Source organism: Thermobia domestica, chromosome 6 (assembly GCF_964235325.1).
Source record: "Thermobia domestica chromosome 6, izTheDome1.hap1.1, whole genome shotgun sequence".
In the NCBI taxonomy this organism is placed as follows: Eukaryota; Metazoa; Arthropoda; class Insecta; order Zygentoma; family Lepismatidae; genus Thermobia; species Thermobia domestica.
In genome coordinates, this window is record NC_137459.1 from 275,332,916 (window position 1) to 275,360,533 (window position 27,618).

Genomic DNA, 27,618 nt, shown 5'->3' on the forward strand with positions numbered 1-27,618 from the left:
AGCAGTTTCGCCATCCGAACTGACAAGCTTGTTTGATCCCTGTTTACACTGCGCTGTATACGAGCTACCGTACATAAAATGTTTCCCTTCCGTTGGACCACATCTTAAATCTTTATTCACGGAATGCCGTTCTCACACGCTCTTTTATGCCAGAGTGGCTGTAATCTACTTGCTATTCGTTTTTCCACTTTCCACTGTTGGAATTGGCCACGGACCATATAAACCCAAGAGTGGAATGAAGTTAGACACTAATGAGTGTAAAATCTAAGTAAATGTTCATGGGTTAAAAAAAAGAAGTTCTACCGTTAAAAGTTAAGAGACGCCGACAAGCACTACTAAATACATGTAAAATAGTAAAAGACTTCACGCCGACTACTTGGAATTGCCAACTAGCTGCTTTTTAACACCCTTACCGGTTGCCGATTAGTACTCGTCTACACCAAACCTTTACTGCTGACTATAGAGGAGAGGTTGCCTCTCCACGTAGAATAAAAAGAACTTGCATCAAAAGGGTAAGTGCAGACCTAAATGCTAGTAGCTACATGGAAGTGAGCATATTATGCTGTTATGGTGATTTGAATTTCTTCTACTGAAGATTGGATTAACCATAACGTTCTCGAGGAACCTTGGTCAACCGTCTTTCAACATGATGCAAGCTCTTCACGGCATCCCTAATACGGATCAAAAGTTCAACATAATAAATAATTGACATTCCATGTTTAATTATACATATATATATATGTATATCATAATCATCACAATTCTGCTTTTAGATTTGTTTTATTATCATGAATATATATCCTTCCTAGATAACAAGATTAAAATAATCCTTAGCATCTTTTTTAAGATAAGTTGGTTTGTTAATATTCACCATACGTTTCAGATAACAAATCCATATTTTCGATATTATACTAACAGTGGCGCTTATTATTCAGTGTAACTTTCCTAAGTACATATCGAAAAAAAAAAAAAAAAGAAAGAAAACGGCATCCAGCGATCACTCAAGCTAGACAAATTATATTAAAATACGCATAAAAGATAGCCGAGTACTTTACACTCATTGCTAATGAAGTAAGTACTGAATATTATCCGTTCTTTCTTTATTTTATTTTTGAGTTTCACGTCGCACTGCTGTGCTCTTTATAAGAAATTAAAAGATAATAATCAATGGTGAAAATGCAAGTACCTTTAAATTACTACTTTTAAGTCAAATACTTCTGCTTGACTTCTTGTTGGTGTAGTAAATACATATTTCTGTACAAATTGGCTACGACGATGTAGTTATGATAGAGTTATTTTGAAAAAGTGCATTTCTCGTGTGGAAATTAGTAAAAACAAAGCATAGCCCTATATGTAAAGATATGCTTCCATCAGGTATCAGTAGAGTGTGCATTTTAAACGATACGTGGGTGGCCAAATATTTCTTGAAGAAGAGTGTTCAGCACACTGTATGATAGAAATTTTAATGCTTTTCATTTTTAGGAATGGTAAACAAAACATGTTGATGAGTTACGACCTCAGGATTTGACTTGTTTTCTGGAAGGTAAACGCACAAGAAGAAAACAATAACTTTCAGTATACAGGGCTACCCGGATACGAAGGATGACCTAAGAAGCAAGAGGTCCATTTGGCCATTTGACTGTCCCATTAGGTGCTTGGAATATGTATACACACACTCAACATCGGCATTAGTCTTTGTATGGCTAAATAAATATACATTATATAACATGAAGTTAAATACAGCAATATTAACTGGCAAACCCACGTTACGATGTATTTTATTGCCTCTTGAGAACTTCGTTTCATTCATTCCTTTAAAAGGCGTAACAAGTAAGCCCTCGACGACAAAGAACATGAAGCGACGCTATATTTTTGCTGCACTGTGTCGGCTGCTCATTCCTTAAGCGACGATGATATTACAGACAATTCACAAATGAAATTTTATGTTTGGAGTCTGAGCTTTCAGAATGCCCACTGATTACATTTATTTATTTCTGACAACTAACTAGTGTCTACAAAACTCTTTATATAAATGCTGACAGGACTTTGTAAATAGTATTAAAAAAAAAAAAAAAATCTATATGAACATTTGCTTGAAAGCTGTGGGCCAAATGGGCTTCAAATGAAGCGAATATTCATTTGCAGCAAAACTACAACATTTAGCTTGAACTTTTGTATATATATATATATAAAAAAAAAAGCCTTTATGACATAAAACATGTTCAACTTGAAATGTATACAATACGTTTTAAATAGTATTTGGCGTCTCTGTCGTTCTCCAAAATTATCTACCAATATTATACAATATTTATTACTATCTCTAACGTAATGCAAATTCACAAGCAGAAGCACGGTTTTGCACATTCATTTTACGTCTTTCTCATATTTTCGTTTATGATAAAAAAAAATAAATAAATAAAAATACTAAATAATAAAATAAAATAAATACAAAGATATTCGATGTAAATAGCGCCAATTTTAATGACAGTAATATTCATTGCCTGTTGTAATAACTTTGTACTACGTAAAGTTAGATGAAATAAATACATAATTAATAACAAAACTAAGTGACTGCATGAAATTTATTTATTTTATTTTATTTTTTTTTTTTAAATCCCGAACAGAAAACAAATTCTGATTCATTTATGTGAATACTGATCATTATGGCTTTGGAGCTCCGCATACCTTGAATAAAAATAAAATCTGACCGAAACTAAACTAACACCTATATCTTAACAACTTATGTTCGGTTTCGATAATATGACATTTCTTCGTCAGTCATATTATACCTTCAGATTGAGGCACTGATACATTGCCGAAACTTAACACACTATCAACATATACGTGTTAGCTTTGGTCATATTTATTTTCATTTAGTTTATTGCTTTTATACTGCAAGTTTGATAAGATCATAAACAACAAGGCTTTTTTTACGAGGGGCAGTCAAAAAAATCCCGAAATGTTGTTGTAGTTTTAGCATTTGTGATGCAACCACAATGAGTCTTATGCAATACGTCCTTAAGTTGCTTAGTTAGGAATTTTACAAGTGTGCCACACGTCTTGACAGCAGTGTACGAGCAGTGTAGTTGAACAGAAAAGTGTGTAGTTTACCTTTCCTTCACCTACGTTCACTAATCCTCTCCTCAGTATTGGCTTCAAAGTACAAAGCGCTCCTTTAGAAACACTTTGGCACAAGTTGCCCCAGGACAGACAAGCACAATTTATGACGACGCTGTTTCTGCAGAGGGGAAATTGCTTGTAAATACGATGGATATATTTATGTAGTTTATTCTTTCCCGATGTCAATTTCTTTCGAAAAAAAAAAATCGTTGTGAAATTTAGAATAAAATAACGGAAAAATTATTTAAAATATGTATTTATTACAAAAATGTCCAAAATATTTATTTAGATAACTTTTTTCAGAAAAAAATGTACTTTTATGTGAAATAAAATTTGTAATTTACGATTGCAGACTCTTAATTGGGATAATGAACTTCGTTTTGGGGTTGTACGTGTTTGAAAAAAAAAATGTTTTTACATATAAATCCGAGCCTTAGTCATGACTAACTTAATCCCTAGAATATCTGTTAAGTAAAGGACATCGAATCGGAGGTAAAAGGAGGAAAGAGGAGCTTCCTAAAATTCAACTAAAATCAAATAAGTTTGTATTCAGATATGCGTACTTTTATTAGAAATATATAACTCAAGAACGCTGACACTGAATTCTGTTTCCAATTGAATTCTTCGAACTTGCAAGTGTTGATATTTTGAAAATTGTTTACAATATTAATAAGAGAAAAAGCAGAGCACTGACGCGATTGTCTATGTAGTCATCATAAAATTTGCACTTTCGCGCAATATTGAATTATATCAAGTCTAACTTCGACTCCATCAGAAATATGTTTTTTTTTTCCTGCGTTGCTAGTTCAATTGTTGAATATCATTCGTTGGTATTCACAATGCCATTTCTTCCAAGCTAACATTAAAGCTAAAACATGTTTTACAAGCATATGTTACATGAGATAAATGGGAATATGAGGTATGAGCTGCGTTTCTTTCTTTCTTTTTTTTTTTAATTTTAGAAAAAAAAAGTTTAAAATACTTCGAAATTGTTGACGTGAGCAATTTTCTCTTTTCTACCACGAGGAGAGCACTAGGTTGAGAAGGGTTGCCTTATTGTCTGCCTTTATGTGGAGAACAGCGAATCAAAATAACATTTGAAGCAGTTCTGTGCAATTCTACATAAACTCCTGCATGCAACGGATTAATATTTCCCCTTTTAACTCTAATGCTACACTTGACCTTCCTAAAATCAAATGAATCATTTTTGCTTTAACAAAAACACATGTAACGAAATAGCATAATTTTACACACTTGCATATGTCATAGGTAATTGTACGTATTGATGTCATAGGTTAATATATTTGTACGTTTCTGATGTAGCACTTTCAACCCCGAAAATTTTTCTGGTATCAAGCGTCATTGGGATTTAGAAAGTCGTACTTGTGCATCGGCAAAACCAAGTCCTTCACTTTTCGGTTTCTGAATAGATAAAATATATATACAGAAAGAGCCATTTATCTTGATACGCCCTTGTAACTTCTAAGCAAATGTACAAAACCCACTGAAATTATCATTCAAATATCGGGAGGGAGACATTGTTTGATATACTCTGTGATACAAGAAGGTTAGCAGTGTTGCCAACCCACCGTAAAATTGCATTTAAGAAAATGAAACTACGCTAGGTTTTTACATATTTCAAATTTACATATTAAACAAAAACTTACAATGCTGTGTTTAATATTCAGTGTTGCAAACTAAAGGCACTACAGTATAGCAAACATAAAATTTTTAATGGCTTCTACAACAGTAACAATGCAAATAAGACAAAGAAGGCAACACACATCTGAATTACTTTAGTGTCTAATACTATGATCATGATATGACGGATTTCGGATGAATACGAGAAAAGTTACAATGGATTTAAATTTTCACTTTAAAAAAAAATAAAATAAAAAATAAACTGCTTGGATAAGTACCTCATCCAATTACATGGATAGTTTTCGACATATATGAGGTTTACAATGCCGTTTGCAGCAATTTATCTGAAATTGACATGAGGTGTGGTAAAAACTGTTAAAGTTTGCAACACTGCTTAAAATTATGTAACTACAAATGCATCTACCAACTGTAAATACACTTATCAAGAAATACTGTTGTAATGTTATAGAAGCAAAACGATAAAAACATATTAAACGTTCCCACAAATACGCTATTTTAAGCAATATATAAATTTTTATTCCTTTTTTTTTATATGGCCCGAAAGGTTTGCTATAGCAAAGTGTTGTAAATTGTAAGTTTAATCTTTATGTCTATTTAAAGGCACGCACGCAATTCGGCATGATACTTATCTAGGCTTTATTTTCGAAATAAAGTCCTTTGAAGAATGTATGACTTTCAATTCATTGTAACTTTGTTTCTACTTGTTTGACATACGTCATACGATGACCGTAGTATTCGATATGAAGGTACTTTGGATGTGCATTAACCAGTCTGTGTCATTTATGTTATTACTGTTGTGAGAACAAACACAGTTTCATTGTTTTTCGATATTTGTGATAGTGTAATGTCCTTAATTTGCAACACTGCATGACAACAATGGTATTATATGTTTGAATTTTATATGTAGATTTTTAAAATACAATAATCCGACGTAGTGGTATTCGAAAAAAGAGGTACAAGTTTATGTTAGGTTGACAATACTGTTAACCTTGTGGTATCAGAGTACGACAAACAATGCCCCATGCCAGTTGAAAATTTCAGCATTGTTTGTCCATTATAAAAGTAACACGGGCGTATCAAGATAAATGGTCTACCTGTATATAATCTTATCTCCACACCTGGTACAGCTAAAAATAAATTTACAATATTATTAGCCTTTAGGAGAAAAATAAGTTCAAATATGACATATACGATTCGAGTATAACAATCGATAGACATTACTGTGATCAACAAAATGATGATGTTTTTGGTGAATGCAAATTCTCATCCGCAGATTTCAAGAAAACCGAGTTACAAAAAAAAAAAAAAAAAAAAAAAATCTGACCACATCAGTTGCTCGTGTGGTCAGGAATGGAATCAGGTAGCCTACTCCTCACATCTGAGATGAGCGCTCTACCACTGAGTCACCATCTCCGTGGGAAATCGCTATTTTTCTGAAATTCGTTACTCATAAAACATGAGCGCCCCAATTCAGTACGGAAAGATAAAATGAGGAAAAAGGTCCTTAAGAATGTAGAATAAGCCATCTCAAAAAAGCTCGCATAAAATTATATTGACACTTAAGATTTATTATGGGGATTTGAAAAAAAAAATGCACAGAAACAATTTTGCTCTAACTTTTGTTTTCATGAATATCCGTAATTATACCTGCCACCCACACAGAAAATTAATACATATATCCACAAGGCTTTTTATACAGGATGTTTCAAAAGTCCCCTTACACAAGGTAACTCTGTTATTATCAGAGTTGCAACAAAATGTAAGAGGGGAAACAGTGACGACGCCAGCTTTAAGTTCTTAGGGGGGCAAAGGAGGGGCAGATACATTTTCGGGGGGGCGGCTATTTGCCATACCAGAAATGACATATTTATTACGTATGACTTATTTTACATTACATTGTGTATTTCGTTGTTGTTTTTATATTAGACCTATATGATTATAAATTAGTTATTTCAAGTAAAATTTGTTACTACAAATAAGTAACGTCTGCACATGAAATATTTTTCAATGAAACTTTTGAAGCCTAAACATAAATTGAATTCGCGTATGCTACAAGTAACACATTCGTCTAGTAACTATATGCTACGTCTCTCTCTCTCTCTCTGTATATATATATATATATATATATATATATATATATATATATATATACAGAGAGAGAGAGAGAGAATTTACGAGTAGCTGCTGAAAATATTGTAGTCGAATCCAGAAGGAGTGTAGGTACTACGTAGAAAAATGAAACCGTAGTTTAGAAAAACATATCTCTGTATGTACAAATACAAATTTTCATATTAATAATGAAATTCTTATTGTTTATCAGGCCTCTGAAGTGATTATGTGCCCCCAAACAGATAATTTCACAAACATCCAGATCCTAACTGTTATAACATTTTTGTTCCACCAAGGAAAGTCACCGAAGAAAAATAATTAGGAAATCAGTGAAATACCACGGAACTCTCCTCCGTTATATACAGTGGTGAAGATGTAAGTGGCTTAGTATAAACGTGGCGGTTTCTCAACAAATTATGCTTTACCTCCAGAATGACTAAAAGCAATGACTCTTCCCGAAGTCATGGATGCAATTTGTGACATTATTCTTGAAAATTACAGAATTTCAGCCAGTGGTGGATATAGCCCGGGGCTGGAGGGCCTAGGCCACCCCAGTTTTTAAGTGACAAAAATAATTTAAGCTATTATTTATACAGTTTTTAAAGTGTATAGTGAACTCACGATATACTTATTATAGTCTGAGGTCTGGCTGCACCCCGCTTTCTCAGTTCTGGGCATTTCTTTGGAATTCGTCGGTAGCATAACTCAGAATGGCTTGGGTATGCGCAAAGAGTAACGGCATTAAGAGAAGTCTTCTTCCAATTTGACCCTAATGCTGATCAATTTCGCTCACGAATAGTAACCATAGACGAAATATGGTTGCGCCACCATGATCCTGAAACGAAACAACAGTCAATGGAGTAGTAGCACTCATTTCTCCATCGCCCCAAGAAGTTCAAGACACAGAAGTAGGTTGAGAAACTGTTTGCAACATTCTTCTGGGATAAGTATGGAGTCGTACTCATAGACTACCTCCGCAACGGTCACATATTTAATCCAGAATCTCTACATTACTTAACACTTTCAGCCCCATGTGTATCTTTTTGATACATAGTGAGGGTTTACTGATGGACCACGTGTATCAAATAGATACACATTGGCTGACAGTGTTCATAGCAAACTGTAGTCTGGTCCCGGGATGAAACTTACTCAAACAGGGTTGGGGCTGAAAGTGTTAAACAACTGAAAGAAAAATTCAAAGTTCAACGCCGCGGAAAATGAAAAGAAAGGAATTATGCTCCTTCAGGAGAATACACCTGTCCATCAAGCCCCTGCGAACACAGCTGGCATTGCATAATCTAGGGTTTCAATGTCTAGATCATCATTCTTATTCCGCAGATTTAGCTCCGTCTAACTATTACGTGTACTTATTTCCCAAACTTAAATAGCACTTGAAAGGACTCCATTTTAGATCTGATAGAGGTAGTGCTACGAACAGTGGTGCAAGGAAATCTTCAGATTTTTTAACTTTTCTGCAAAAACTGGAGCACTGTACAAGGTAGTATATTGACTCTCGGGGGAAGCTTAAACAAGCAAAACTTCATCATTCCACGTGCACTCCTTCTGGGTTGGGCTACGAATTTTTCAACAGTTCCTAGTCAATACGGTAGACGTCACGTCAGTACTTTGTAACAAAATAAGTAATGGAGCACTAGTATATACCAATTACTAACGAAAGATCAGCACTCTGACAATACGTTTTATTGGGAATCAGTTTAATTCCATAAATTTATTATTATCATTTGCACAAAGGGAAAAGACAACTCTTTTTATCCCCTTTTAAAAAAATAAGCCCTGGTAGTTGCAAACTAAGCTGTTATAAGCACATCCTCTGAATATTGAAAGCCGAGAATAATGTTTTAGAAAAAAGAAGTTTTAAATAAAACAAAATATGAAACTGAAAACTTCAAACCTAGATAAATACAAACAAAAAATGAAATCTTTGAGTTTTACGTCCCACGGCTATGCCGGTTAGGCTAAAGGAGACGGTGATGATGAGTAATGAATGAAATGGTGGAATGAAAAAAGTGGGAAAAAACGGGAGAACCCCAAGGAAACCCACGCGCAAGGTGTTTGTCCACCACAAAGTTCACTTGACGGGGGCTGGGATCGAACCCGGGACCCCACGCACCAAATACAAACAAGTTACGTAACTGGTTTTACCTTTCTTTTGTTTCCAATCGAAGTTGATCCAATGAGAAGAAAACAAGTCGACCAAATCTACTATTGTTCGATAGGCACAATAATTAAAAATCATAAGAAAGAAGTATAACTAAAATTTACATCTAAAGATGCTAAATTAGAAAACAGAAAGATGCGTGCATACCCAGACGCTCAAAGAAGAGAGACTGAGGACTAATCTGCCACATAGTAAATGCATGGAAAGTAGACTACAATTTGACAATAAGATTGGTTACGATACTCATATAAAATACTATATGAAGAATGTTTAAAGATTGTAGGAGTCTGGGGGGGGCAGTCTAGGTGGCAATCAGGGGGGCAGAAGTAGCTACTAGGGGGGCGCTCGCCCCCCTTGCCCCCCCTCTGGCGTCGTCACTGAGGGGAAACTGTTTTCAATCTCAAGTGAAGGATTTTTTTTTAAAATCGGACGAGCCGTTTGGGCTGTGCACTCTTTATGCGCCCAATGTTAAACGAAAATGCAACGTTGCCATTTACCTGGACCCACAACGTAACTGAATGAAGTTACTGTCTTTTATGCTAACGTGTCGATGGCCAGATCCCATTTCAAACAGTAACTTTATTAATTTATGTTCTGGGTCAAAGCAAATGGCAACGTTGCATTTTCGTTCAACATTGGGCGCATAAAGAGTGCACAGCCCAAATGGCTTGTCTGATTTGGAAAAATTCCATCACTTTAGATTTAAAACATATTTGGAGACAGTTTTACCCTCTTACATTTTGTTGTAACTCTGATAATAACAGAGTTACCCTATGTTACGGGACATTTGAGACACCCTGTTTATATATATATCTGTAAATATTAATTTTAGTTTTCCTACTTTTTTTTTCAAAAATAGCGTTCCATACTGTCAGAAATATGTTGTGTACTTGAAAAGGCACGTTAAGTTACTTATGCTTAACTTAGTTGGTAATACTCGTAACCATTTAGAACCAAGTTAAATATTTAATAATTAAAGAAGTAAACTATTAGAAACACACAATTATAAACTTCAAAAACTAGTTTTGAATTGTGAATACGAAATGGGAAATTTAATTTCTTATTAGAACAGTGTTTAGGGTTAAGAACAATGTCCAAGGTAAAAGTTGCTTCACAAAGGCTTAACAACTTAAAAGTGCTTTATGTTGAATATAGGTATAGTAGTCATGGCAACGGGATGCATTATCCTCATTCACCACTGGCCGTATTCAGTTCTAAGATAGGTATTGCAAACTAATACTAACCAATGGCTTTGTTGTCTGGCGATTGTAAAAGTTCGATATGTACCTACAGTAGATAATTTATATAACCAATCAGTTGATAATGCACGGATACGTTGAAGGCAAACAAGTAATTTTCTTACTGCTTACTTGATAATTTTAATGAGCTCGTAACGTGATGAGTGTGAATTTTTTTATATATTTTTGAAACTGTACAATAACTATAAGCTTTTGTTATTCCTTCACCGGTAAAAGTAACTGCGGTTGTGAACCTGTGAAGGCAAAATACAACCTCCCGATGATAACTTCAGATCTAAAGAATCGTTCTATAAAAGTTTCTGGCACGTCACGGAAGTGTCCAATAATTTTCGACAACATATTTGATCCAGAGTAATATTCGGTTCTGAAGTCAAATCGTGAGGTGTGGGGAATATAACCATCTTGAATCGGCTTACGCGATCAACATCTATCACAACATGCTGTACATATAGCAGCCAAGCCGTACATTTTGCCTATTTTGGTGCATGTACCCTTCAGAAAATTGCTGGGAATCCCTTTCTTTGGGGAATCCCTTGCGCCCTCAGCGTACAAAATCGATTACTGCACCTTTGGATTTTCTGCGTACTGTTTATTTGTGTGCTGCCTGTCCCCGAAGTTCTATGACTCGTAGTTTTGCCACAATTTCAAGTGTGCGTTCATTTCTTCACACTTTCGGTTGCAATTAACACCAGATAGATGTGCTATTCGACTTTGTGTTACATAGACACTATTCCCTGTTTTCATGTGTAGAATTATCTTCCAAGTTTTGCAAAGAACGAGCTGTTACATCCTATATATATATAACGCAAAGAAACCATATCCACACGTCACAAGTCAGAACGAATTCAACAAACTCTCACGATTGCTGGAATGAAGTGTATGGATATAGAACGTTGTGTGGGATTTTGTTGTTTTTGTTAGAATCATACGTATGATTTAAGAATATTTATACGATTTTGTGGTTAGTTCGAGTTTTCTTCTAATTGGGTTTAGAAAAGTATGGTTCGTAACGGAAAGAAGTGAGTGTTCTAAAATATGTTTGAATTTCACCAATCAAGCTCTCTTTAGAACTTTTAGTATCGTAATTGTTGCTGAATCAGATAAGTTAATGAATCCTTGATAGTGTTTATTTATTTATTAAATAGAACACAACAGGATGGATCCCAATTACAGTGTTCGGACTACATAATTCTTACTACAGTAAAATTATAATATTCCCAATAATTTGTTGATTACCAATATTAGTTGTTTACTTCTTTGGCGTATTGCTTCATTATATCTGTAACATCTCTCTTGAATGTTCGGATGTTGTTTGTACATACATAAATTTTTGGACATAATTTGACTGTGCTATTGTAGGCAGCACCGATTCTTACTATCGGTGACTTAGTCATTATGTCAGTGCGTGACTTATTGATACTAAAGAAATTATGATTCATGTTCCGTGTTTTAGTCGACGGAACTGACATACTTAAGCTGGATACAATTTCTGGACAACCGACTTTCAAATGCAAAATATTATATAATCATAAAAGAGTATTTGCAAGTCTTCTTTGTTCCAACGTTAACATGTTACTAGACAGGGTAGAGGAGCTAAATTTACTTGGGTAAAAAACTGTGTCCTTAAACGTTAAAAATCTCAGAAATTTAGCTTGATTTTTTCGAGCATGAACTTATCTTTACTGGTTTGAGGATCCCAAATTGTACACGCATATTCAAGCTTTGAGCGCACATACGCATAATATAATGATTTCAAAGTATTGATATTTTCGAATTATTTACCTAACCTTATGACTAGGCCTAGATTGCGAAATGCCTCGTTGGTAATTTGTTCAATATGGAATCTGAATTTTAGTTTCGGATCAAAGTACACGCCTAGGTCTTTGACTACATCTTTCCTAAATAGTGGCTGTTCATTAATTACATGCTCAAATGAAATACAGAACTGTCTTCTGGTATATGACATTACACTATATTTGTTAGCATTTAGTTCAATATAATTATTTTTTCACCAACTGCTTATGTGATGCAGATTCGCTTGCAACAGTTCACAATCTTGAACTGAGTTAACTGCCATATAGCTTTTGAGATCATCAGCAAATAGTAACTTATGTGATTTACTTATACAATCCGGTAGGTCGTTGATATAAATTAGAAATAGGAGTGGTCCTAAGTTCGATCCCTGAGGTACGCTTGAGATTGGCGAGAATGTGAATGATTTGTTTGATCTGTACACGACGAATTATTTACGGCTTATTAGATAGGATGAAAATAATTTTACAAGATGTTGAGAAAAATTAAGGTGTCCGAGTTTAGTTAGTAGGGTTTGGTGATGTACTTTGTTGAACGCTTTCGTAAAAGCAGTGAATACAACATCTACTTGTTTATGTCTGTGGGAGTATCACTATTCATTTCAGCGACCGCGAAAACTATGGATTTGACATTAATATCAGCCATTTCGGACTATTTTTATATGTCTCAGTATCCCCTCTCTGACCCCCGGCCCGCATAAGTGGTAGCTGAATTTGAAAGTCATCGATAATGGAAGTGTCACCATTAATCTCAGCGACCGCGAAAACTATGGATTTGACACTAATATCGGTCATTTTGAATTACTTTTACATGTCTCGGTATCCTCCCGGTGACCCCCGGCCCGCAGCGGAATAGGGTTAATTTGGAAGTGAATGCGATCAGTTTCACAATTGACCTCAGCGACGGCAAAAACTGTGAATTCGACTCTAATGTCGGTCATTTTTGACTATTTTTACATGTCCCGGTAAACACCCCCCTGAGACCTTCCTGGTTCGATTAAAAAAATCTTCGCCTTGGTCTGGGGCCTGGACCAATGTATCTGTGACCACAATTTGGTAACTCTCGGTCAACTTGCCTGGTCCCCACGCCGGTCCCGGTAAACGCCTCCTTCCCCCTGAGACACCCTTGGTTCGAAATAAAAAAAAAAAAAAAAAACGCTTCGTCCTGGTCTGGAGCCTGGACCAAGTCAAACTTGGCAACTCTTGGTCCACTCGTCTGGTCCCCAGGCCGCACACAGACACTCTATTTATTTGATTTATATTATATTCGCGACTTCTTATTCCATATAATCGCAGTTGATCTCTATATCTAGAGGCCTTCTCCTTGATCCGCAACCTGAGAACTCGCCATACCGTGGTGTGGTGACAGGAACCCACATTACGAACACGGATCCATTACATGTTATACAAAACTGGATTCAGTTGACTAAGGACAGAAGCCTATGGAGATATTTTGTGAATGCCACATTGAACCTGCGGGTAAAATATATCATACAGCTAGTTAGTTAATTAGAATGCTTTTATTTTGTTATTCTTTCTTAGATATTTTTAACAATTAAAAGAAAATAGTGTTTGAGAGGGTTAACGTGGAATCCGAGCCACATGAGATCCCAACAGGAATAGAACCTGGTCTCCCAATTTTTGTTCTGGAGTTGATTTACTTTCAAAGATGAGGGTCTGTACAATAACGGACTTAGAACTATATATACTCCACCTTTCCCTGGAAATCGAACTCAGGACAATGTGCACAGAAAAGCTGATAGACAGTGCTAACAACTGGGATAACTGAGCTACTAGTGAGCTCAAACAATTATGTTAATGGATCACGTTAATGATTGAGCGTTTCTACAGTAAATGATAAGACAAACGTGATTCTGAGTTTAACGATTGATGAAGATTGCCTCGAATATAAATTTTAGTATCCACTTTGTTCTATTATTCCCGTTCAATATAGCCTAGTTGGTGAAAATGGATAATAAGTTCACGTAATTACAATACTCTTGAATTTTCTTACTTTTATACACACATGTATATATATATATATATATATATATATATATATATATATATATATATATATATATATGTGTGTGTGTGTGTGTGTGTGTTCACTTATCCCAAGTAGGACATAACGTTTGAAAAAAAAAAAAAACTGGATCTAAATGTTGATATTAATATGAAGAAATAATTTACTGAGAATAAAAATAATTATATTAATTGAAACTTAACGCTTACACACAAACTATGGACCTTTAAAGTTCATTTTTTATGTATTCGGCAGCCTATAACTTCGAAAGGAAGCATTTGTGAATCCAGGTTGGTTTATATTTTTGTCTTATCTTGATGTCAGGAATCACCTCCCAAACGTTGTCGGTGTTCTTTTGAAACACTCTGTATATATAATATACACTCTGTATATATATATGCTGTAAGCAGAAATCAACGTATAAATGTGGATAGGAAATTGCTATTTACAATGTCGAATGACAAAGAATTACGTGAATTGATTTCGTATCTTAATTTGGCTACAGTCACAAAATAAAAAATAATGCAAGGATATGTACAAGCTGAAGTGAAAAGCAAAAATTACTGAATTAAATGATACTGCTGCTCTTTAATTAGTACCCACGAAGGAAACAAATCAGTAAAGAGTGCTATTTGACATATTTCCGATAATCACGATTGCTACAATGCAGTTCTAGTATGATGCATGAGCATTTCACATATATAGTGTCACTTCATTTTACACAGTCATGACACTGAACTGTTGCAAAATAATAGTAGCAGTAGCAACATTTTAAGCAAATGAATTAATCAACACTTCATGATATTTGAATATGTCCACGGGAAAATGTTGAATTTAACATTTTGTAACATTCATAGGAGCAAACACTGAGTGTGTGTGTATTATTTATTTATTTTTTTTTTATATATAAGGTGCTACTAAACAATACATGTATGGTTTGTTTCCTTTAACACTTGAGTTTAGGCCATTAGATGACCAGATGATCAGCTAATACAATATTTTCATTTGATACACTATTAAGATTGGTGACAACTTTTCGTAAGTAGATTTTTTTTTCTGCTTCTACAAAGGTACTACGATTATTTTAAAATTCATTGGACTATTTAGGACCGGGGAAGAAGCAAAATTCAATTAAAATATATAGATTTTTATTTGACTTACGCTGATTATGTAAATTTGATAGTGGATAATATTGCACAAAAGGAAGAAATGCAGATATTTTATTAAATACGTGTAGGGACATGAGAAGTAAATGCAGAGAAAACGAAATACATGGAAGTTCGCGGTGACCGTAATGCTGCAAATTATGAATACGTTAAATATAAAATAACACTTTCAACAAAGTCAACACTTTCAATAATCTAGGTTCAACATTTACAGATCAAGATCATATCAACACACACACACAAAAGTTGACTAAAAGCAGGGAATTTGTGTTATTCTTCAAGGTAAAATCTTTTGTCTTCGTGAATCCAATTGAATAATTTGAAGCTTAAAACGTGCAAAATGATAATCATACCCGTTGTACTATATGGTTGCGAAACATGGGCAGTTACTCTGAGGGAAGAACGCAGACTGAAAGTATCTGAAAATAAAATCCTAAGGGCAATATTCTGACCCAAGGTGGACAGGTATGGGGAATGGCGGAAACTTTGTAACGAGGAACTACATAGTTTATACGATTTACCTAACATTGTTAGGGCCATAAAGTCTAAGAGGCTCAGGTGGGCAGATCTTGTAGCCAGAATGGAAGAAAGTAGGGACGGTTTCAAAATTTTAACTGAAAATCCAATAGGAAAAGTACCATTAGGAAGACCTAGGCGCATATGAGAGGGCAATATTAAGATGTATCTCGCAGAAATAGGAATACAAAATAGAAACTGGATCCAGTTGGCTAGAGACAGAAGTCAATGGAGAGCTCTTGTGAACGCGGCATTGAGCCTTTGGGTTCCGTAGGCAATAGAGTTAGTTGGCTAGCTTTATTTAGTAAGTCATATGATATAGTATATAGAAATAAACTGATCTTGAGGGTGATCCAATCACGGGAGAATAGTTGATCCGTTTGATATGAATGTTGTAATACAGTTATACCTATTTTGAATTGGGTTTTTATCATTTCAATTTGATTATGCACATCCTGAGTGAGGTGTGGGAAGAAGACATACTTTATGCGATAAATTAAGAGTATCTTACGAGCCTGACAAGTTAGGAAAATTAAACTTGGTACATAAACTACCTAATAAACGAACATGTGTTTCAGCATTTTTGAAAATTTCTGTTTTAAGGGGGAAGAAGAAGAAGGTATTTCATTTTTAAAATTTATGTGGAAAACATACAGTACAATACAAGGCTCTCAAGCTAGGTGCGTTAGACTCGGTCGGTATATTCCTTGTTAAAAATAAGTGGATACATGTCCTAGTGTTTTCGGAATTTCCCTTGTTAAGGGGGAAAAGGATCATTTCCTATATTTTTTTCGCCACAATGAAATCGATGTTACCTGGCATTTGTGATCACATGATGGAAAAACGGGTGACCCGTTTGAAATTATTTTAGAACATAGTTAGTACCTACCTCAAGCTGGATTTTTATCATGCCACTTTAATTAGAGTGTGTATCCTAAGTGGATAGATAGTTTTATAGCCAAACATATATTATTCTACGGTTTTTATTATTACATTTTCAGTGAAATGCTCCTAAAGGTGGGATTCAAAAGTTTCCATCAATATATTCTCTCCGTGGGAAGAACGGGCATTGCAGCTAGGGCCATATATGCTGACACAACTGGAAACCAAAAAATGACGTTTGGCTTATCTTAGAGTTCCTTACGCTTCCTTCTTTCCAGACCATCTTATAAATTAATCCTGCACAGCTCCCTTACGGCTAAATGTTTAGAATTCACATTTTAAGTACGAGATATAATCGTTCGATTCCTTGTAGAAGTTAGAGCTCCTCCATATGTATATAGTTACCATAAGCGCCTTTGGCACGAGTAACTCGGGTATGATTCTTGGTAGGAGCCCACTTTGTTGGTATCTCACATAACTTGTAGGTTCATGTCTCATGTATCCTCAGTACCGAAAAAGATACGTTAAACGGCAATAACAATATACCTACATGACATAAGCAGGGAGCAAATTGGAGTTAGGTATTTTAAACTATAAGTTTCAACTAAAAAAAAAAAAAAAAATCCGAGAACATCCAAAAGCATGTTCTTCGAATATTAAAATTCATTAAAGGGTATTCGGACAATCTTTTGAAGAAATATTCTCTGAAGAATGTTGTTAAAAAAGGATATCATTTATTAAAATGATAAGTGTATTTTGTTCAATAATCTACAGGGGAAAAAAAAACTAGCATTCGCTTCGTACGATTTTAAATCGCTTTAAAGCGGTTTGAATCATTTTAAAGGAGTTGCATTTTAAGATCCTAGTTACAACTTCTACACAAGTGTCACTATTAGAATCATATGCTTCGTTAATAACTGTGTAGCTGAATAAATCACTGAATAATTGTATAAAATCACTACAATCCATTTTTTTTAAATCTGCATATGTTACTATTTTCCTTTAAGAATCAATTCTTCTCCATAGTATTACAATTTGATACTATTTGGAAATTACTAACATAATGATGATTCGCTCACGCTGAAGAGTTTAGAGAAGACTTGTTTTTTGATTGCCAAAGTAGGAAAGCCATTAATAATTTTGAATATTTATATAAGGAACTATAAACGGATATTTTAAAGCAATGCCATTTTTAGCCCGTGGACCCTGCTATCATAGAGACACGGGCTCATTATCATATAAAATAAGATGTGTTTAACAACTTTAAAATAAGGCCATAATATATAAAAATGACAACTTTTAGAAAAGTAACAAACTATAAATATGTACGGAATTTGCGTTTCTAAGGCCTTAATAATTTCTTATTAAATAAAACAGTTAACAGTTATTTTCATGTAACTTACACTAGTAAACAATGGCGATTTCAGACTTCCCCCGTGGGGGACATTCAGCACACGGGAGCGAAAAGTAGCACTGCTGAAATACATGCACCTCACATTAAGCATGAACATAGATAGGGCGCTCGAGAGGAATTTTGTAGCTCCGAGAGAAATTTAACCCTGGGCCACCCCTGATATCATCACTAGTAGTGCGAGTTAATAAAATTTTGAAGGTAATAATTATTTTTTTTAAATAATACTCCGACATAAGTTTTTTTTTTTTTTTTTTTTTTACTTAAGAACACATGCAGGAAATTCTTTAAGAATTGCAAGGTCTTCATAAATTGCTGTACTTTTCAAGAAAATGACAAATAATACACATATCACGAAATTTAACTAAGACAACCTTGAATTCGTGTAATCTAATGGTAAGTGCGTTTAATTCCAAAATAGTCTGTCAGTGATAGCACAAAAGTTTCGGTATTGAATCAGGATCGTAATTGGGGAACTACTTAAATTAATATGTATAGCGGAAGTTACGAGTAACATCGATTAGAACAGATGTGCTGCCCACACGTCACCCAAACAAAAAGTAGGTATCTGCCTATTTATAGTCCTTCATGGGCTCTAACGTCAGAGTCTTTAGTTTTAGAAATAAATTTAGTTAAATAAATTATGAATTCAGAGACAAATCATAATCAATTAGTTAAACTTTTTTTTTAAACACCAGTAAGATGTTAATCTGCATAAAATCAACAACGTATTGAATTACTCGAAAAATCGTTCCAGCGTTTTGATATAAATCATCACAATATATTAATACATAATCCATCACAAACTCGAAAATATGCCAAATGATTTATTCGGCTGCATTTCAATAAAATTGTAGAAGTACTTTATTTTATTATTTTTCATTTTATTCTTTTATTTTTAATTTATATATTTCATATGCATGCATTGCAAATGGTCGCTATAAATTTGTATTTACATCGATTTAACTCAAATTCAAAAGAAAAGTTAACAGAAATAAACATTCCTTGTATTACTTATAGGGGTATTTCAAATTCTAATTTGTTCAATTTTGTGTCACGTCTGACATTTTACTTCAAGAGAATTCAAACGTGGATAATATGTTAATTCAAGACGGTCTAAACGAGGACTCCATCATCATTGTGTAACTACTTACGAATTTATGACATTGCAGATCACAGGCAAAATTGATAATTTGCTACAGATATGAGAAAATCATTTCCGAGAGGCATTATTTATTTATTTATACATTTATTATTATTATTATTATTATTATTATTATTATTATTTTATTATCATTATTATTGTCAACCTACAAAATTTCACATGTAGACACTTCTACCTTCATATGTTATGCGTTTTCACATAGCGAAATATGTCCGTGTACCTGAATTTTATCAGATTTATAGTCTCTAATTTATTTTTCATAATGTGTCAAAGGTCGGAATATACCATGAATTTCAAAATGGGAAGTTACTTTTTTTTAACTAAAAAAAAATATCATATGGACCCTTCTAAGAAGTTTTACTGCTATGCATCTCAATGCATCAAAGGTGTATAACTACTCGTACACTGAAACCAGAAAAAAATATCTCAAGTATTAAGACCAGTCACAAAACAGGTAATATGTTGGATAAAACTTTGTAAATAATTATGAATCATTTTATATTAATTTCTATCTAGATGCTTTATTTATTTATTTTCTTATCTGTTCCACTTTGCGAACAAAACTTTCCTCCATTCTGGAAACATTAATTGCTTCCCAATAATTAAATAAAAACGCTGGGAATATGTATGTAAGATAACAAAATCAATACTATGTATATATACGAAAATACTTCTAAATGAATGACAATAAGGTAAGTGCTTCTTTACCGTTTTCTGCAAAAGACTGTCTGTCTGCCTTGCGATGCCTGTTAGCAAACACTGGGCAGCTATTTAAGTTGAAGATTGTCGATTCAGGCGCGAATTTTGCTTTCAGAATGCGAGGCAACGCTATTACAAATGTATGAGCTATCCCGCTCGGTAGGAATTCATAACTGAAATATCCTTGATAAGCATGTCCTCCAAGTGAACAAAATACTCAGGGAAGCAGCAATACAGAAATGAAAAGAGCTTCCGTTGGAATATGATTTTAATAATAATAATAATAATAATAATAATAATAATAATAATAATAATAATAATAATAATAATAATAATTATTATTATTATTATTATTATTATTATTATTATTACTGCATTTGCAATATTGGTAATAGTTCTAGAATGATGAATTTACAATTAACAATAGTGAGTGGCTTCAATGGTCGAAGGCGATTATTAAAACTTTATATATGCTCCCCTTCCATTGGGTTGTTTACTACCGAGAGATGTCTCCCTTAGGCAAGTATAAATGTCTGACCTACTTATGCGAAAGGAATAGCTAGGCTCATAAATTAAACAAACAAAATTACGTTATAAATAAAAATTCAAATATCTCATTTTAGGGTGAACAGTCAAATAGAAACTGCATGTAAATTCGTCCGCATTTGCAAAAACAAAAAACAACCACTTACAAACAGGCAGAAAGAAACTATTCGCTGGCGTATCTTCACTTGAAACTAGGTGATTTGGGCTGCGGTCATCGTGATTGAGAATTTCCTTAACACCTTCAATTAGGCTCAAGGCTAGTTTCACGAGCATATATTCACGAAATAATGGTTGGAGTTACTGTTGTGTTCCAATATATTATGTTTATAACATTTTTTAAAGTGATCTTCCAAAATATAATTGAATTACAATTGATCGTTAGTTTCAAGGCAATAAGAGAAAGTAACAGAGAACGAATTCACTTCAGTTATACTAAAGTTCTTGTTCCGTGGATGATATTGCACACTGATGACCCTCTTCGAATATTAAATTAAGATTCTTACAACACGGGAGAATCCATTAGAAACTCTCGTAATTTTTTTTTTCTCAAGTAAAGAGAAAGGAAGAAAAAGTAATAAGTAGTCAATTGAGGATGCTAATGCTCAGACAAAATGTGTTCCACAAAAGAGTATTGCGGAAGTTTTTTTCTTTTAATTTGTTTTTTTTTTCTTGTCAACGAGTGATAATGTAGTTACACCGATCGTGAGTTTGGTGCTGTAACAAGTGAAAGTTTTGTATAATGATGAGCTCATCAAAGAGAAAGGGAGAGCAACTTACAATGGTTACAGTAATGTCCGTTGACAGTCGACCTCAAAGAAGCCTGCCTTCTCTTCTGCCCGCACGATGTTCCCATGTATCAAAAGAGTTTCACGGAATGTCTTCGTCTTCCACATTTAACAATCGAATCATAAGCAAACAAGACATTGTAACATGCACAAAGAGAATGAAAAACAAGCCTCTCGATATTGATAGTTTATCTACTTTATTTTATATAGGCCTATTTTAAATTAGAAATGGAAAGTATATATATATATATATATATATATATATATATATATATATATAATTTATTTATTGAAGTTCATTTCTGTGTATCAAGTTAAGATAACCTCACAATTGTTGTGTTGATTATTTTCTTTTCAGTTTCTCGATAAGAAATTTTTGATAATTTAAAAAAATTCAAATAAACAAGCTCTCTCTCTCTCTCTCTTTATATATATATATATATATATATATATATATATACTACAAACTTTGTGGAACATTCGCTACTACTACCGTCATGGTTTCCAAGACTAACGCGCTAGTCTGTATAGTTCGCGTGTGTCGATTTCAGACAACATATAGGCCCTATGATAGTATTAAGATAAACAGTCTGCAATTGGTCGAAGAGATGCAAAGAGAATGTGGGAAGAAACGGAAGTACCCCGAGAAAACCCACATGCACGATGCTGTATTATAAGTCCACAGAGATTTTTAAATTTTCCGCAGCATCATGAAATACAAAGCATGACAAAATGATAGGATTAGATTTATTCTCATTTTTATAATTAAAGCAATTCATTGAGGTAAGAAAGAGGGTGATAGGTAGAAGATATGTTCTAATATATATTGAATTTAATAACTATTTCGAACATATACAGTTCAATAATATCATGTCCCTAATGCATATTGCCTGTCAATTCTTTATTTTTATGACATTATTTGTAATTTATTTTCCAAGTTTTTGCTTTAGTTTCAGGTAAATAAAAGACATGCGACATTATTAAGCATGCGTTCCATCAGTATGCATGATGATTAATAGTGACACAAGTTTGGAGTTCACTGTGACGTGCAATTCAATATATATGACCGAATGTCCATCCAGGATAAGTGAAGAGGGGGAGTGAGTGCGAACAGAAAGTGAAAGCGCGAACTTAGAATATATGTGGCGCGCTGCTCCCGAGAACGAAGTAAAGCGCGAACTTCCATAAACGAGAGGGTATTGTAACTATGCATTATTCAGGATTCAGGATATTAAATGCTAAAGTAACAAACAGTATAAACATCACGTTCGAATTATTAATGTTCCGTGTAAGCGACCAAAACATTGCTTCTTTAATTAAATTTCAAAACAACACATACATTTAATTAATGAAATAATGATTTCAAACCGCAATGCTAATACTTACACATCGGTGGTAAGCACTGGGCTTACCAGGTCTACTGCTCATCGTAAACAGACCTGGCCACACTAATTGGATGATGGTGACTATAATAGCACATCCAGTCTGACTTTATCCGACCACTCTTGTTATATCCGTGTGGAATGACACAACTGATAAAAGTTAGATTTTCGAAATAATAATACTAAAAAAGCGTAGAAACTGATTCAAAAATAACGAAAGAAAGGACACCTTTCTTTGATTAAAGACTTAGTACCGTACACACATACGCATTCAATCGCTTTGTCTTATTAAAGATCTATAAAAACACCTGATGTTCGAAAACAATGCTTTGATGCTCGGACACTTCAAACATCGAAGAGATCCCACCGCCGGCCTCGTGGAAGCAGACGGCACAGTGGCTTCGATGAAGCAAACTACCAATCGCTGCGCGCGTGTTTGGTTGGAAGAAACCATTCCTACATAAAGGGAAGTGAGGGATTTACCTGAGCGCTCTGAAGGGGAATCTAAGCTAGCTTTTCGCTCATCCGATGTGTAGTGGAATGTGAGTGAGGGAGTCTTCTTAAAAAAATGCCATCTGGGAGTCATATTCCAAAGTTCAGACAGCTGTTCACACACTAATTCAATAGAGACTATGAAAAGTGTATAAAGCGAGATAATTTTCAAAGTTTTGTACAAGAACGAATGGAGAGTGAAAATGTGGACATTTGAGTAATCCATAATTTCGACAGTGCACCATCTCCATCGAACTCACAATGCAGATCATTTAGTTCCGCTCAATGAACCCTTAAAATAGGCTATATGCTAAAGCGCTTGCATGAAATAAGTATATCTTTACGTAACAAAAAAAAAAAAAAAAAAAAAAAAAAGTATAACGTTTCGCTATTTCTCCTACTAGCGCTATAGATGAGTCTTCTTAAGACAAAAACAAGTTGTTTTTTTTTTTTTAATCAAAAGGTTGTTCTTGGTTTGCGTTTCTATTACAGAACAAATATTTTGTATGATCGTTATTAATAGAAACATACCGCTTCTAAGGTTATTCCGATAATTTAAGTGGCGATTTTCTTTCTATATAATGAATGTATTTTATAACTTCTTTTTTAAAAGTAATGCAACAGTATAATATATTAATACTTTGGAAATATTGTTACAGTGACGATTTGAGATGTCCCTCCATAGGAGGGGACTTTAAATATATGAAGGATGAGAAACGGTACTGCGACAGTACTGTTTACCTATATTCAGCACGATCGGGGAAATAACTCAGGAAGATTTTCGTTTCTCTGGGGGGATTCTTCCCGGGTTACCCATGATATTATCACTGGCCATATATTATTTAAAACTATAGAAGGGATACATTTTTTTCCTTCGGATTTAAGTGCCTACTTTACTATTGCTGAGATTTTGCATACTTTTTTTTTTTTTTACGCAATATCTGCCCATGTGCTGTTTCAAAGAATAATTCAATTATTCTATTAGGCAGTTCCAGTATTTTCGGTATATAGGGAGATTTGTCTGAATCTGCCTTTTTGATAGGCATAATCTATAGCCAGGGACGTACGGAAGGGGGGGGGACACGGGGGTCCGGACCCCCCCCCGAAATTTCGACTTTTTAAAAATTTAGCCTAATTTTAGGGGCAATTTTAGCAATTTTAATATAAAATAGCTTCATATTTAGTTTGGACCCCCCCGAAATAAATTCCTGGGTACGCTACTGTCTATAGCTGTTATTATGGATATGTGAGAAGTTTAATAATAATAATAAATGTGTTTCCTCTTTGTATTTGGCTTATTGCATATGTGTAGGAGTAATAAATAAATGCAATGTTCATAACGTTGAGTCCACAACATCCATAGGCAGTGTTGAACCCAGATATATCTTAAATCTTGCGGAACTGCTCATGTAAGAAATGTGATGTACATGATATACATATTCGCAATACATAGACTTGTCTCTTTCTTTTCATTTTCTAAACATTGGCACGTTAATTTACAACTTAATGTAGCTTCTGAATTACATACTTTTCCAGCGTGAATCAAACCAAGCTTCTCTTACACAAAAGGTGAGAGAACGCTTACCATTTAGTGAAATGTTGAATTCGGGTAGGCCATATATCCCTCTCAAGTGAAAATTATCTACACTTTTGACACAACTCTAATGCGCGTTTAATTGTTAGATTTTTCTTTCCTCTGTTGCAGAGAGAACATGGCCTCTCCGCTGGCAGTGAGCACCAATGAAGAATAAAGAACAGTGTTATTCTCCAGTCTGAAGGTGTGTGAGGGTCTGAATTCATCGCAGGCTTACAACACATTACAATAAAAGGAACGCGCTTTATCGCATATAAGTGTGTATAAATTAAAGAAAAAAAAATAAAATAGTTGTAAAAGCGTGAAAGATGACGTGCACTGATGCAAATATTCAGTGATCCTGAGAGATTGTTATGACTAAGTGCGATTGACCACCAATAGTGTTACATGATTTCTGCCAATCGATTATCGTTCTATACATGAACTCATCCACAGGAAATTTGGTTTCCATAAAGTCGAAGCAAGGTCGATGCCAAAATCGAATTATTGCACTATTTTTTTTCCTTGGGGCACGCCTCCAGTGGAGCGGCCACATTTCTTCTACATAACAAAGAAAAATGAAGCAAAGATCAAACTTTCACAGCATTACCACAATAGTATAGCATTATAACATGTCAGAGAATGAGGAAGTCCGAATAATATAAAGAGAGTTACGACGGAAGTGTGGACAATTTTTTACTTGCTCTCGTGTAAATGTGATTGTTATGTGTTTAATGTATGGGATTGGAGGACGCAATTAGCTTCAAAAGCATTGACTCCGCCATCAATGATATTGTTGTCATTCCATCACTACCTTTGTCACTCATCATTTCGCTCGATTTAATTTTTGTTCCTGATTGTTTGGTTTACTGAAAAGTGAGAAGCAAACTGATGTGTCACAGAGAATCAAATTGAAATGAAATGAAATACAACTTCTAGTTTTACATACCACGATTAAGAAATTGAAATTTGCTAGGAAGCATCGGTATGTGCCCCGCATAATTTTGATTGATTCTTGTAGTACACGACGAGGCAAAAACAATGATACCATTTATAAAAACTGAGCCCGGAAACATAGGAAAAATCGGCATTCAATGTGGGGAGGGGGCAAGGGAATCCAAATGTGGCCCGCCATGTTTTGTTTGATTGTTGTAGTACCCGGCGGAACAAATACAACGATGCCCAAATTTGAGAAATTCGAGCGCAGAAATATAGGGACAATCGATGCTGAATGTAGGAAGGAAATCTGGACGCAGAATCGGGGATTTTTCATTATCATAATTTTGCCAACACTCTTACGTACTCAAAGCCATTTCCGCTCCAAACGACAGGAACGTGGTGCTTATGTAGGAGCATGACCACTCACATATTCATGTATTTTTTTTTTGTATTTAAAAAAAAATATTTTATATGTTTGTCTTTTTGAAAATAATCTCTTTATCACTATTAATAGTAATATAAAATAAACTGAAATTGACTCCTGTTTACAAATTTATAAATTCTAGATCGGTGTCCTTTTGGTAGTTTTAAGTTATGCTCACATTAGTTATATTGTAATAAAATATGAAGTGGTTCATGCTATTCTACTTTGGGATTATACTTTCCTACAGCAAATTCGTAGGATAAAGTCTCTTTTTTATTTTTTCATTTATTATTATTATTATTATTATTATTATTATTATTATTATTATTATTATTATTATTTTACAGTTTTGAGATCTTTAATCGTTCTGGTATTTGGGTTAAAACTTTTCTTTTAAATGAGTCCGCTATCAATTGTATATCCTATGTACAGACAGCGACACAAGTTCTTCCCTTTGATGAAATTATTTCCTTAAATAACTTCAGAATTGAAGGAAAATTTGAGTACAGTTTTCTGTAAATTAAAGAAAAAGTGTAATTTTCTGTACGTTCCAGTCATACTACCGCTGCATGTTCCAGCGATACCACCGTTATTATTGAAACAAATTTTACCAAACAGAAGGAACTTTGGTCACTGACTGTACATTCCTGTTCTATCAAAACCAGGATATGCTTGAATTGTTTTCCGTAGCACATTCACTTGTACGTTACACACTATCTATTAATTTCTCCTCACTCTCCGTCAATAAAGCTCAATTTACTTATATTTCTTCTCGATTTTCCAAAATGTTCTTTAAGATAACCATTGTCAGTATGCCGGCATAGACTAGTGATGTAATGCTGGAATTTTTAGTAAGTATACGCTCGACTGATTTCAAAGAAATGGCTAATACCCATCCCCTAATACGTTCATTGTTTCAGACTATAAAAATATTAGGAGATTATACGCTGAATATTCAGATATATGCTCCATTATATCCCTGAGTTACCCCTCATTCGTTGAACAATATATTGCTAATTGCACTGAACAAGCAATTCCCATTTCCTTCAGTGTCAATGATGGTGAACGCCGAAAAAAATAACAAAACTGATCATTTAAATTGTCATTGCGAATGTCCGGATGTACTACTTGATTTTTGTTAAAAAAAAAAAAAAAAAAAAACACTTCCAAAAATGCATTTAGACTCTACAAATATAAGTGACGGAATGAAAAAATTTAGAAAATTAGCGTCGTATTGAAAATGTTCTTTAATAAAATGTTTCTTACTGTATGCAGATACAATTCATTCAAAGCTCTCTCCGCTAGTCTTGTTGCTAGCGCGTCTCCCTTTGGTGCAAGTGGTTTCGCGTTTGATTCCCAGTAGGAGAGCATATGTGGAATTTTCATATATCCTCGATATTTGTGTGTTCGATTCTCTGTCGTGTTAAGTACAACAAATGGAGTGGGGAAAATGGGAATTAAGTAAATTGATA

At 34.2% G+C, this 27,618-nt stretch overlaps 1 long non-coding RNA gene across 1 annotated transcript in view; it reads right to left on the bottom strand.

The window, feature by feature from the left end:
* Positions 1-23,219, bottom strand: part of LOC145688505 (uncharacterized) — a 70,594-nt gene extending 47,375 nt beyond the window's left edge. The window contains exon 1 of the long non-coding RNA XR_014131926.1: positions 22,723-23,219. This is a non-coding gene — a long non-coding RNA (uncharacterized LOC145688505). The remainder of the gene's footprint in view (positions 1-22,722) is intronic.
* Positions 23,220-27,618: the final 4,399 nt, after the last annotated feature.